Consider the following 13340-nt stretch of genomic DNA (forward strand, 5'->3'; position numbering starts at 1 on the left):
AGCCCACAATACAAAGAATTTCAAGTCACGATTTTACATGCTCGTGGGATACAACACTAACTATATGCAGAATTATTTTCAGATTTTTTAAAACTTGTAAACCATGATTTTAAATTTATTTGAACAACGAGAGCGGTGCTCAGGAGCAAATGATACTTTCCGAGAAACTAGAAACTAATTTCTTGTGCCACAGGCAATGAACCTATCATGTGCTCCATGGCACTGCTAAATTCTTGTGCCACGTCCAATGAACCTCCCAGAAGATAACAAAATGTAACAACACTTGTGAGGAACTATATCGTCCATGACTATGGAAGAACAAATGCCTACATGGTAAGCTTGTGTTCCAGCCATTTTTGCGAGGTGATCTGCCACCGCCTTAGGGCGCGTTTGGATGTCTGCAGCCCCCTTGGCTCACATCGGGCCAACAATTTTTGGTCCGTTTGGATGTCTGCAGCTCACTGCGTTTTTGCATGAACCGGGTTTTAAAGCACCTTGGGACAGACCCTGGAGGAACCCCCGGAATGGCAGTTTCTCCAGGGCCAGGCCCGTTGCGGCCAGAAGCCTGCATGCATGGAGAAGGGAGTCAGAAACGCCGCGTCCCTTCGGGAACACGCGCCATAATTAGCCTTACCGCTCCCCTCTCCTTCCTCTCACTCGCGGCCCCACTCTCACCTCCCCCAAACTTTCACATCACCCAGCGGTTCCCCTCCCGCCGACCAATCCGCCGCACCGACGCACGGAGGAGCACCGCTACCGGAGGAGGAGACATCGGCGAGCAGCACCGCGACATCGGCCGCAATCTGCTCTACGGTGTTCATCGGCATCTCGACTTCGCCCGCGACCTCGAGCTCGTCCTTGGCCGGAACAATGGAGGTAACGACCTCTCCTTCTCACATTCGTACTCGTTCCGGCACAACATGCCATTCTCGGGCATTTTCGACGACATGCACATTAGATCTGCTAGGGTTTCCGTTAGGATAGCGGTCGGATTGACGTTTGCAAGGTGTTCATCCCCATTTCTTGATGTTCTTGTCCAGTTCTTGCTTTTCACGGTCTCGATTTGCTTAGATATGTTACTCTAGTATCGGATTGCGGTAGATCCTTCCTAGATCGAGCTTTGGATTGGTGAAACTGGCAGATCTTACCGTGCATGCAAAGAGGGGAAGAGTTTTTTGTGATGGGGTTTAGCATGTTGAGATTGATGTGCAAAATGAGTTGCGGTAGTTTGTTGTAGATTGTGTAGTTTCTGATTGAACTAGGCCGATGATTGTAACCGGTAATCATAGTGTGAGGAGATGATTGATCAGAACCTATGGTGTTGTGGGTATACTTCATGGGTGTACCATCGACAGTGGCCAGATCCGGCAAGCCCGGGTGGCCCACAGATGGTGATGTGGCGTGTGGCCCATCGGGCGGCCCAGTTTCTGTTGATCCTGAAGGATGAAGTCCAGCCCAGGAGAAGGGAGCCGGATCCGACCGACCTTAGGAGGAACCCGGATCCATGAAGGCCCATTAAGGAACCCGGATCCGGGACGACGTACAGAGGAAGGCGGATCCTTGACGTGCAAGGCAAGACATTGTACCGTAGTTAGGCAACCTGTATCCGGCTAGGACTCTCCAATGTAAACCCTAGATCTATGCGCCTTTATAAGCCGGATCCTGGGAGCCCTAGAGGCAGAACCACAACTCATTGTAACATCGCGAAAGCGCCCAGATAATTCCAGACAAGCAGCAGTAGGCCCTGTCATCGTGCAGGTGTTCCGAAGCTGGGTAAATCGCGTACCACCGTCCCGTGTGCACTCCGCCCTATGGCCCCTACTTCTTCTCCCCCTCGTGAGGATCCCTCCTCCGGGGTACCGTCGATTAGGCAACGACAGTTGGCGCCTGATACGTCTCCAACGTATCGATAATTTCTTATGTTCCATGCTTGTTTTATGACATTACCTACATGTTTTGTTCACACTTTATATCGTTTTTATGCATTTTCCGGAACTAACCTATTGACGAGATGCGGAAGTGTCAGTTCATGTTTTCTGCTGTTTTTGGTTTCAGAAATCCTAGTAAGGAAATATTCTCGGAATTGGACGAAATCAATGCCTAGAATCTTAAAATTCCACGAAGCTTCCAGAACACCCGAGAGGGACCAGAGGAGAGCCACAGGGCCACCAGACAGTAGGGCGGCGCGGCCCAAGGGGGGGTGCCCCCTATTGTGTGGAGCCACCGCAGCCCGTCCGACTCCGCCTCTTCGCCTATAAGAAGCCCCCTGACCTAAATCTTCGATACGAGTAAGCCACGGTACGAGAAACCTTCCAGAGCCGCCGCCATCGCGAAGCCAAGATCTGGGGGACAGAAGTCTCTGTTCTGGCATGCCGCCGGTGTCGAGGGTACTCCTCGGCAATGCCCTCCATTTGGGGCTTAGGGTTAGCGGAATCCTGCAAGCTGACACGAGACATCGGTTCACAGACAAGCGGGGAGAGAGATTTACCCAGGTTCGGGGCCCTCGATGAGGTAAAACCCTTACGTCCTGCCTGTCTGTTCTTGATTATGATGATAATGGGTTACAATGGGGTGCCGAATAGTTCGGCTGAGATCTCGTCGAGAGGCTAAGTGCTACGGTGACCTAGCTCCGGACTTTCTGGTGGCTAGTATTGCTACGATTGGTTCTGTCCCTCGGTAGCCCCTCTCCTAGCCTTTATATAGGAGGCCAGGTCTCAAGAGGTCTAACCAAATACGACTAGGTTTGCAACAGCTTTAGATCTAATCTTTCCTTATTCGTCCGCTTCCTTGTCTTGCCCGCCAAGGATTCCTCTGGTGCGCCGTCCAGGTGGCCCATCTTGCCTCCAGGTGTCTTCATGGGCCTCCAACTAATCAATGCAGGATAGGGCAACGTCGGTTACCCGAAGGGTAATGTCCACGTCAGTAGCCCCCGAGTATCTAGCCGAACATTGTTCGGGTAGAGACTGAAGCATGTTTTCTTTGATGTTCTTCTCCTTGATTGTCCCTGTTTGCCTTGAATCAACATCATCCTTCTTATCGGGTGCGCGTTAGTGCTCCCGATGGGAGTAGCCCCCGAGTCTAGGTACGGATGCTTGCAATCCGTGCGTAGACTCAAGTTGTACCACTCGAGCATTCTTCTCTGCCGAAGTTTTCTGCAGGTCTTCGTAGGTTATTCGATATATTTTCCACTTGCAAGGGATAATGAGTAACGTGCCCAACTTTTGTTGGTTAACTACCGATGGCAAAACAACGTTACTCTACATAGAATCAAGTCCCCGGGCATGATCCTGGAGTGCGAAAATTTTTATCGGGTGCGCTTCCAGCGCTCCCGATGGGAGTAGCCCCCGAGTCTGGGCATAGGTGCTTGCAACTGGGTGCAGACTTGAGCTAAACAACCCTCTTTCTCTTCATCACCCTTCTTTTTCGTTCGAGTCCTTAATCATATCGGGTGCGCGTCAGTGCTCCCGATGGGAGTAGCCCCCGAGTCTAAGCGCATATGCTTTGTAATTTGTGCTTAGATTCAAGTCCACCATCCGATAGTTTTTCTTTTTTATTCCTTCGAGTGCCTCAAGTTTTTTTTTTATGACATCACTGTTGACGTGTAACTGCTGTGGGCTGATTGACAGGACTTGACCTGACGGGCCCACCCTAGCTCTGCGCGGGCAGTTTTTAGGGCTTGACCAGTGCACGCGTGGCGATCGAGGCGTCTCCTCGATTTTCGCACAACGTGGGAATAATGGGCCGCCGGTTCCACTCCTTCTTCAAGCGCCATGTGTACAGTCAGATCTGCTCCACCTCCCACGACGCCTGTGGAGTTATGGCCACGATTTAGCACAAATTCTTACAGCATAAATAAGGGGCCTCCTCTTTTTTTTTATCTTTCACCCCGTTTACTGCTCATCTTCTCTCTCAAGCTTTCCTGTTCCTCTGCCCCTTCATTAGAAACTCCGTTCACCATGGGCAAGAAGAAGAGCGGCAGTACCTCGGAGGTGGCCAAAGTTAGCCGTGATTGGAGCGCCTCCGTCATTTCCAACCGCGACATCAACAAGCTTCATGCTCTCGGCTTCATCTCCGCATCTGAGGAGGACATTCGTCTTCCAGGTTCGGTTTCTCGCCCAAAGCCCCCGAAGGGCTTCACTGTCATGTTTGCTGCCTTCTTGTTTCGTGGCCTCTCTCTTCCGGCCCACGAGTTCCTTCGCTCCCTCCTTTTCTTCTATGGGATTCAGCTCTGGCAGCTGACCCCAAATTCCATCCTCCACCCCTCCATTTTTATTACCGTCTGCGAGGCCTTCCTCGGCATTGAGCCACACTGGGGTCTTTGGAGGAAGATCTTCTATGTGAAGCGTCACAATGACAGCAATGCCCCCCCCCTCGTCGTTGGTGGCGTTGGCTTTGTTGTCAGGAAGGAGGTCGACTACTTCGACCACCTCCCGTCTGAGGTAATCTTACCGCTCCTCGTTTGCTTTCACCTCTTTTTGCTTCGTCGCGCTTTACAAACTTCTTTACTCTTTTTGATAGGCCCCCGTCATCGTTCGATGCTATCCTCCTACACCAGAAAGTGGTGTGGAACCGGAGGACGATGATGATGATTCTGAAGGAACTGAAGACACCCAGCAGGTCCTCGAGGACAGCGATGTTCAAGAGGGCGACACTGCCGAGGATGCCGCTTTTACCAGGAGCAAGCGCCGCTTGCAGATAGACGATGATTTCATCACGACGGCTGAATCTAGTCCCAGCGACCAAGATAATGATGCCGTTGGAACTCCTCCACCTTCTCCTGTTGACAAGGGGCCATCAGGCTTTTTCGCTGCCGAGGATGACTTGGAACTGTGAGCACCTTCACTCCATTATGATTGGATTTTCGTTTCTTCTTTGTATGCTAATCATTTTATTTCCTGAAGTAGCTCTGATGACGACCTCGTCCCTCTCGCAAAGAGGGCTAAGTTAACTGCCGAAAGAACATCATTGGCCAAAGAGCATATGCCTTCCTCTGCCAAGCAAACACCTCCTACCAGGACGGCCGTGGAGAAGATTCCGGTGTCGAAGGTTATTCCTCCTGGCGATGCCCCTACTTCGTCGGCTTCTCGTGATCACGTAAGTTTTTATGTTGCCTTGTTTTGCTGAATTTCTCTTTTTATCGACTGAGTCTCCCTTCTTCCTTGATGCAGCCGATTTATGCCACAGTCGACGTTGTGGTAGATTTTGCCGAGCAGTTTACCCGACTGGAGGCTGAAAACGCCCAGCTTCGGAAGAGCGTCAAGTCCTCGGCTGATCAGGTGTTAGAAGCCAACAGGCTTGCCACCGATGCCAAGAACGAAAACGTCTCGCTGAAGAAGGAGCTGTCGAAGCTGAAGCAGCAAATGAAGGATGAACAGGAAGCCAGGCGAGCGGCAGCGATCGCAGTCGATAAGAAGGAAGGCATCCTCTGCGAGTCCATCAAAGGCTTATTGGGTGAGTTCTTTGACACGTAACTTCTTTTTAGGTATTTTTTACTGGCTGCTGACCTGTCTTTGCTTCAGAGGCCGCCAACATAACCGTCACCCGACGAGATCAGCTCCGGGAGGACTCCACATCCGATGCCTTGTCGCTCGCCGCCGAGTCAAACGTCCAAGTCCTTGGCCTTCTGCAAAAGACCAAGGGAGCTCTGTCGAGGTTGTACTCGATGATCTTTCCGAAGGTGAAGCAGGATAAGACCCTTGGCGAGATGGCGGATGCTTTCCTTGTCGACTCTTCAGAGCCAGTGGAGGTATTGAAACGCCGTTCCCGATTATTCGGGGCGGTTCTTACTTTCCAGCTGCTAATGGGTCATGGGCTGGGGTCTGACTTGGAGAAGTTGTCTAAGGCATTGCCTGTGGATGATGACAACCACCTAGTCGACCTTGAACCTTTTAAAAGATCGGCAGTGACTTGTGCCAATCAACTGCTGAAGTTGGTAGATGAATCACAAGCCAAGCCCACTCCTGAAGCTGCCCCTGGCTCGTCGTCAGTGCCTCCTTGATTTTGTTTCTTCGTTTAGTTGTAAACAAAGCCATCTGTGGCTCGACTTAGTCCTATTTATTTAGGCTCTGTTGCCAATTTCAAACAACCTTTTGGATGTAATATAACTGCCGATACTCCCGATGGGAGTTTTACGTTAACGTCTTTCTGAATCGAAGATTGTGCTGCAGATTCCTTCGTCCTCTTCTCGTGCCGAACTTTTCTCGAATCCTTCGGCTAACGACGAATCTGACCTTGTTCGCCGCTTACGTGATCAAGTATCCCGTTTAAATAAGGACATTGCTTCTATTCGGGCTATGGCAGCGTTGGTGAAGAAAAAAGGAGAAATAGCGACTGCTATCGAGCAGTATGCTATTGATGGTCTTCAAGTTGCCACCAAAAGTTTGGGCTGTGAGTATTTTCCCTATCTCCTGTTTCCTGGCGTAGCTCGGATGCTCTTTTTAACTGATATTCGTTCCTTTCCAGTTGTGTCTTCAGACCAATCCGAGGAAGACAGGAAAATCTATGAGAAGGTCGAGGCAATGATTGATACTGCTCATCCGAAACACGATCTGTGGCTGCATCGTCCGAAGGCCGTTATCATGGCGAAGTTTGAGCATCGGGTGGAGAAGGCGCATTACTACTTCGACAAGTTCCATGCCCATCTCACGATGGTCTGGAATACTTTGTTTCCCCTGGATCAAGCTCCCGAAACCTTGTCTGCTCTGTTCACACGATTCAAGTCGCCAAAAAGAATTCGGCAGTTGGTGCGGAAAGAGCTTCTTGCCAGTGCTGAACTTGCCTTTGCTTCGGTATTGGCGTGTCACCCATCCTTAGATTTAAGGGCCGTAGCGAACACTGATAAGAGTTTGGGCCAATATTATGATATTGCTAGAGCCCCCGCATATACCATTATCTCTCGAATGGAGTCTTGTCTTGAAAAGGAAATGAGGGGTCAAGGGAGCCAGGGAGCCTAGCCCTGAATGTAACATCCTTGTACCTGCATGAAATTGTTTTTGTATAAGTTTACTGCGTGCGTTACACGCTATACTAGTTGGGTTGATAATTTATTGTCGAGGGCGGCTGAGTGATCAGTTCAACCTGCTCTCTCGACGACTTTGTTGAATTTTTGCAATGTTATTGTGAAGCCGATACGTAAGTTTTTGTAAGAGCGAGACCCATCGACTTAGTCGAGGGAATTAGACGCTTGGCTTCGTCACACGGTGCACCGGTTTGAGCCTCATTTTGTGATAATGTAACCATCGACTGCAGCACTCGAAGCTTTTTCGAGGCCTGGATTGGTTGTTTTGGTTCTTCATTAATCTTAGCTCTCGTTGAGAGTATTTAATCAATGGCGCTGTGTAAGCGTATTCTTCAGGCCAACGCTCCCAATGGGAGTAAGAGCCGATTGTTTAGGGCCCCAAACGATATGGTCGGGTGATGGGGCCTGAATTAAGAAAAAAGGTAGAAAACCTGATTAGAACTTTATTCATAATGCAAAAGTAACCTTAAAGGCTATTGGATGAGTAAAAACAATTGCTTCCTATGTGTAGAACCATCGCAACTGTGCGATGTTCCATGGATTCCCAACGTCTTTTCCCGAAGCTGGATTTTTGAGCCGGTATGCTCCTCCTGGTATCACTTCAGTGACGATGTATGGTCCTTCCCACGGGGATTCAAGTTTCAGGGGTCTTTCTTGCTTCAGCCGAAGCACCATATCTCCAACATTGAAGCTTCGGCTGCCTATTCGTCCGCTGCGATAGTTCCTCAACGCCTGTTGGTACACCGACGTTCTTGCTAAGGCAATGTCTCGTGCTTCGTCGAGAAGGTCCACAGCGTCCTGCAGCGCGATGTTTGAAGAGGATTCTGTGTATGCTGTCACCCGAGGAGCTTCGAATCGAACGTCAGCTGGTAGGACTGCTTCGGCTTCATGCACCAAGACAAAACGGGGTGTACTGAGTTGACCTGTTAGGCGTAGTGCGCAAGCTCCATAGCACAGATGGTAGCTCCTCTTCCCAGGCTCCAGCCGCGCCTGTAAGGCGTTTCTTGAGGCCATCCCCTATTAAACCGTTGATCCTTTCTACCTGCCCATTGGTCTGAGGGTGGCTAACTGATGCGAACTTCAGTTTGATTCCTCCGTCGTCGCAGAACTTCTGAAATTCTTTGGAATCGAAGTTAGATCCGTTGTCCGTGACGATGCTGTGGGGCATAACGAACCGACAAGTTATTCCTCTGAAAAACTGAATGGCTGTTTCGGCCTTTTGGTTTTGAACGGGCACTGCCTCGATCCACTTGGTGAACTCGTCGACTGCGACCAGTAAATACGTGTGCCCCCTAGGCGATGACCTCGGCAGTGGTCCAACTTGGTCGAGTCCCCACTGAGCAAAGGGCCAGGCTAGAGGTATTGTCATTAGATCTGTTGCGGGGGAGCGCGGTTTTGTGGAAAAGCGCTGGCAGGGGTCACATTTCATGACTAGGTCTCGAGCATCCGACGCTGCTGTTGGCCAGTAAAATCCTGCCCTGAAGGCTTTTGCTACGAGGGCCCTGCTTCCTGCATGGTGTCCGCAGGTTCCTTCGTGTATCTCGCGCAGTAGTGCTTTTCCATCGTCAATGGCGATACACCTTTGGAGGAAACCCGAGATGCTGCGCTTGTAAAGCTCGCCATTTATCACGGTGAAGGCCTTTGACTGCCTGACGGTCCGCCTTGCTTTCACAGAATCCTCTGGCAGCTCTTGCTTCGTTAGGTATGCTAGTAAAGGTTTGGTCCATAGCGGCTCAGGGAGGAGGACTTGCTCTGCTGATGATGGTAAAGGTTCTTCGACAGTTTGCTGCTGGCGCGCCGCTGGTTCGGCAGCCGACGGTTTTGGAGGTGCCGAAGCTTTCTCCTTTATCGATCGCTGGGTAATGACTTCGTAAAAAACTCCGTCTGGAATGGGGGAGCAGGTGGACCCTACATTTGCCAGAGTATCGGCTTCTTCGTTGCTGGCTTTGCCGATATGTTTGAGCTCGCATCCATCAAACTTGGCTTCCATATTTTGGTACAACTGTCGATAAGCGATCATGTTGTCGCTGACCGCGTCACATAAGTTCATTGACTGCTGCACCACTAAGTTTGAATCTCCATAGATTTCTAGGCGAGTTGCCCCGCATGCTTTCGCCATCCTCATTCCGTGTAGCAACGCTTCATACTCTGCTTCGTTGTTCGTCGGCAGAGGGAAGTCCATACGTAGTATGTATTTCATCTTATCTCCCTGAGGTGATATCAATATCACTCCTGCTCCCGCGCCTGTGCTCCGCTTTGATCCATCAAAGTACATTGTCCATGATCCCGACATGTCGGGTGCTGCTGGCTTCTGCGACTGGATCAAATCTGCCACAAAATCTGGGAGGATTTGGGACTTTATCGCCGTTCGGTTAACGTAAGTTATGTCGTGCGGCGCTATCTCGATGGCCCATTGGGACACCTGACCTGTGGCTTCTGGGTTAGTCATTATGTTCTTCAACGGTGCTTCACTTACGACAACGATCGGGTGCTCCGTGAAATAATGACGCAGCTTACGAGCCGACTTCCAAACTGCATATGCCAGCTTCTGGTGATGAGGATATCTCTATTTTGCGGGTGTGAGTACTTCACTGAGGTAGTAGACGGGCCTTTGAACACCGTGGACATGTCCTGCCTCTTCCCGTTCCACAACCAAAACACTGCTAAAGACTTGTGCTGTTGCGGCTATGTACATAAGCAGGTTTTCCCTTTCGCGCGAGGTGACGAGGACTGGGGACGTTGACAGGATTTTCTTTAGGTTGTCGAAGGACTCTTGCTCTTCTTTGGTCCACTCGAACTTTTCTGACTTTTTCATCAGGTTATAGAAAGGCAAAGCTTTTTCTCCCAGCTTGGCGATGAACCTGCTGAGCACTGCTAGTCGTCCTGCCAACTGCTGCACTTGGTGCAGATTCTTTGGCGTCTCCATGTCGAGAATAGCTTTGATCTTCAAAGGATTAGCTTCAATCCCCCTGGCCGAAATGAAGTACCCAAGCACTTGTCCCCCTGGCACTCCGAAGAAACATTTTTTGGGATTCAGCTTAATCTTGTACTTGTCCAAGTTGTCGAAGGTTTCCCGTAAATCATCGATGAGGGTGGTGGCATGCTTCGTTTTCACCACAATATCGTCGATGTAAACCTCGATGTTCCTCCCAATTTGCTCCCCAAGGCAAGCCTGCATGCAACGTTGATACGTTGCTCCCGCGTTTTTCAACCCGAAGGTCATGACGTTGTAACAGAAAACGCCGTGCGGGGTGATGAACGCGGTTAGCTCCTGGTCTTCTTTCTTCAGTTTGATCTGATTATACCCCGAGTATGCGTCAAGGAAGGAGAGGCGATCGCATCCAGCTGTAGTATCGACTATCTGATCAATGCGAGGCAGCGGGAAGTGGTCTTTTGGGCAGTGCTTATTAAGGCTGGTGTAGTCGATGCCCATGCGTATGGTGGTGGTGTCCTTCTTAGGTACCATGACGGGGTTAGCTACCCACTTGGCGTCCTTGAGCTCCCGAATGAATCCTGCTTTACGGAGCCGACTGATTTCTTCGCCAATTGCTCTTCTCTTTGGTTCGGAAAACCGGCGCATTGACTGCTGCACTGGTTTGGCTGTCGGATCAACGTTAAGGGCGTGCTCAGCGAGTTCCCTGGGGATACCTGGCATGTCGGATGGCTCCCATGCAAATATCTCCCAGCGCTCACGGAGGAACTCGATGAGCGCGCCTTCCTATGCATCAGTAAGATCAGTCGACGTGTTGACCGTTTTCTTCGGGTCCGTCGGGTGCACCTGTAGCTTCTTGATTTCCTTTGCTGCGTCAAACTCATCGGATCTCTCGTTTCGATTGTCGGCTGGTGGTTGCGTGTGATCTGTAACGGTGTCAATCGCGTTGAGCTCTTCCCTGACTCCGAATTTCGAGGCTATCTTCTGGAACTCCCGGTCGCAGTTGTCCGATCGAGCGAAGCTTCCATGGACAGTTATTGGGGTCCCGTTGTTGCCTGGCATCTTCAGCTTCAAGTATGCATAGTGGGGTACGGCCATAAATTTGGCGAACGCGGGCCTACCGAGGATGGCGTGATACTGAGACTCCCAGTCGACTACTTCGAACTCGATCTTCTCTTTCCTGAAATTGCTAGGCGTGCCGAAGACCACGTCCAATGATGTTTTTCCAAGAGAATAAGCGGGTCGAGTCGGTATAATGCCGTGGAATCCTGTATCGGATTCTCTTAACATATCGACTGTTAAACCCATTGCTCTCATGGTGCTGGCGAACAATAAGTTCAGGCCGCTTCCTCCGTCCATGAATACTTTGCTCATATTGTATCCTCCGATCTGTGCTTCGAGTACAAGGGCTGCGTGGCCAGGCCTCGGGACGGCTTTCGGGTGATCCGCCCTGCTGAAGGAAATACTCTGATCTGACCAGTCGATGAAGTCGGGTGTGTCGACCATGGCGACCTCCGCGTACTTTACTTCTCGAGAGAATTTCTTGATCTTTCTCTTCGAAAAGCTGGTTTTGTGGATCATGTTGACTTGCCCGCATGGTTCCGGGAACACCTCTGCGGTACGCTCATCCCGAAGCTCGTCTCCTCCTGCTGGTACGTATGGCTCTGGTACGTACGGCTCCGGTGCATAACTGTAAGATCTTGCCCTTCTCTCCATTGCATGAACTCTTGATATGGCCTTGGCTCTGAGGTCATCGCAGAACTGCCGAATCTCCAGAAAATGTCGACAGTTCCTTAGCAGGTGGCTAGACTTCTCTCGACCGTCCTTCGGATCAATGTAAGAGTGGAGGTAACATGGTGCCTCGAGCTGCTCTGTAGCCGATAGATACGGTGAGCAGGTGCGTCCCTTGATTGATAATGTATCGTGGTATCCTTGCTCGACATGCCGAAGGTGAGGTACTGTTCGTCCTTCCTCTCCATGGTTCGAGTCCCTTCATCTTTTCCTTCGCCCTGCTGCGACGTCGAAACCTGCTTGGTGGTTTTCTTGTATGCTCCTAGATTGAATCCTTAGGGTTGCCACTGGAGGGATGCTTTCTGGGACTGCGGACTTCAGACCGGATACGCTGGCCCCGGGGAGGCGAAGGAAACCTCCAGAGTCGATGATGAAGTGAACACCACCGAAAGTAGCATCCATGTCGCCAGTCGATCCTGCAGGGATCAAGTGAGGCGCTTCGCGGTGCGGCACGAATTCGAAAGATCCGCGGCGGATTGGATCCCTTGGTTCCGCTGGTGTTGGCGACTCGAGCACGAACGCTGCGGACGTGACTGGTATTGCCGATGAATTGCCTGGTGCTGACAGGGTTCCCACAGACGGCGCCAATTGTCGAGGGTACTCCTCGGCAATGCCCTCCGTTTGGGGCTTAGGGTTAGCAGAATCCTGCAAGCTGACACGAGACATCGGTTCACAGACAAGCGGGGAGAGCGATTTACCCAGGTTCGGGGCCCTCGATGAGGTAAAACCCTTACGTCCTGCCTGTCTGTTCTTGATTATGATGATAATGGGTTACAATGGGGTGCCGAATAGTTCGGCTGAGATCTCGTCGAGAGGCTAAGTGCTACGGTGACCTAGCTCCGGACTTTCTGGTGGCTAGTATTGCTACGATTGGTTCTGTCCCTCGGTAGCCCCTCTCCTGGCCTTTATATAGGAGGCCAGGTCTCAAGAGGTCTAACCAAATACGACTAGGTTTGCAACAGCTTTAGATCTAATCTTTCCTTATTCGTCCGCTTCCTTGTCTTGCCCGCCAAGGATTCCTCTGGTGCGCCGTCCAGGTGGCCCATCTTGCCTCCAGGTGTCTTCATGGGCCTCCAACTAATCAATACAGGATAGGGCAACGTCGGTTACCCGAAGGGTAATGCCCTCGTCAGCCGGGACGGGGAAGTGCCCCCGGAAGGCATCTCCATCGACACCACCGCCATCTTCATCACCGCTGCTGTCTCCCATGAGGAGGGAGTAGTTCTCCATCGAGGCTAAGGGTTGTACCGGTAGCTATGTGGTTAATCTCTCTCCTATGTACTTCAATACAATGATCTCATGAGCTGCCTTACATGATTGAGATTCATATGATGAGCTTTGTATCACTATTAATCTATGTGCTACTCTAGTGATGTTATTAAAGTACTCTATTCCTCCTCCATGATGTAATGGTGACAGTGTGTGCATCATGTAGTACTTGGCGTAGTTTATGATTGTGATCTCTTGTAGATTATGAAGTTAACTATTACTATGATGGTATTGATGTGATCTATTCCTCCTTTCATAGTATGATGGTGACAGTGTGCATGCTATGTTAGTACTTGGTATAATTGCGTTGGTCTATCATGCACTCTAAGG

This window comes from Lolium perenne, chromosome 2 (assembly GCF_019359855.2).
Source record: "Lolium perenne isolate Kyuss_39 chromosome 2, Kyuss_2.0, whole genome shotgun sequence".
NCBI lineage: Eukaryota > Viridiplantae > Streptophyta > Magnoliopsida > Poales > Poaceae > Lolium > Lolium perenne.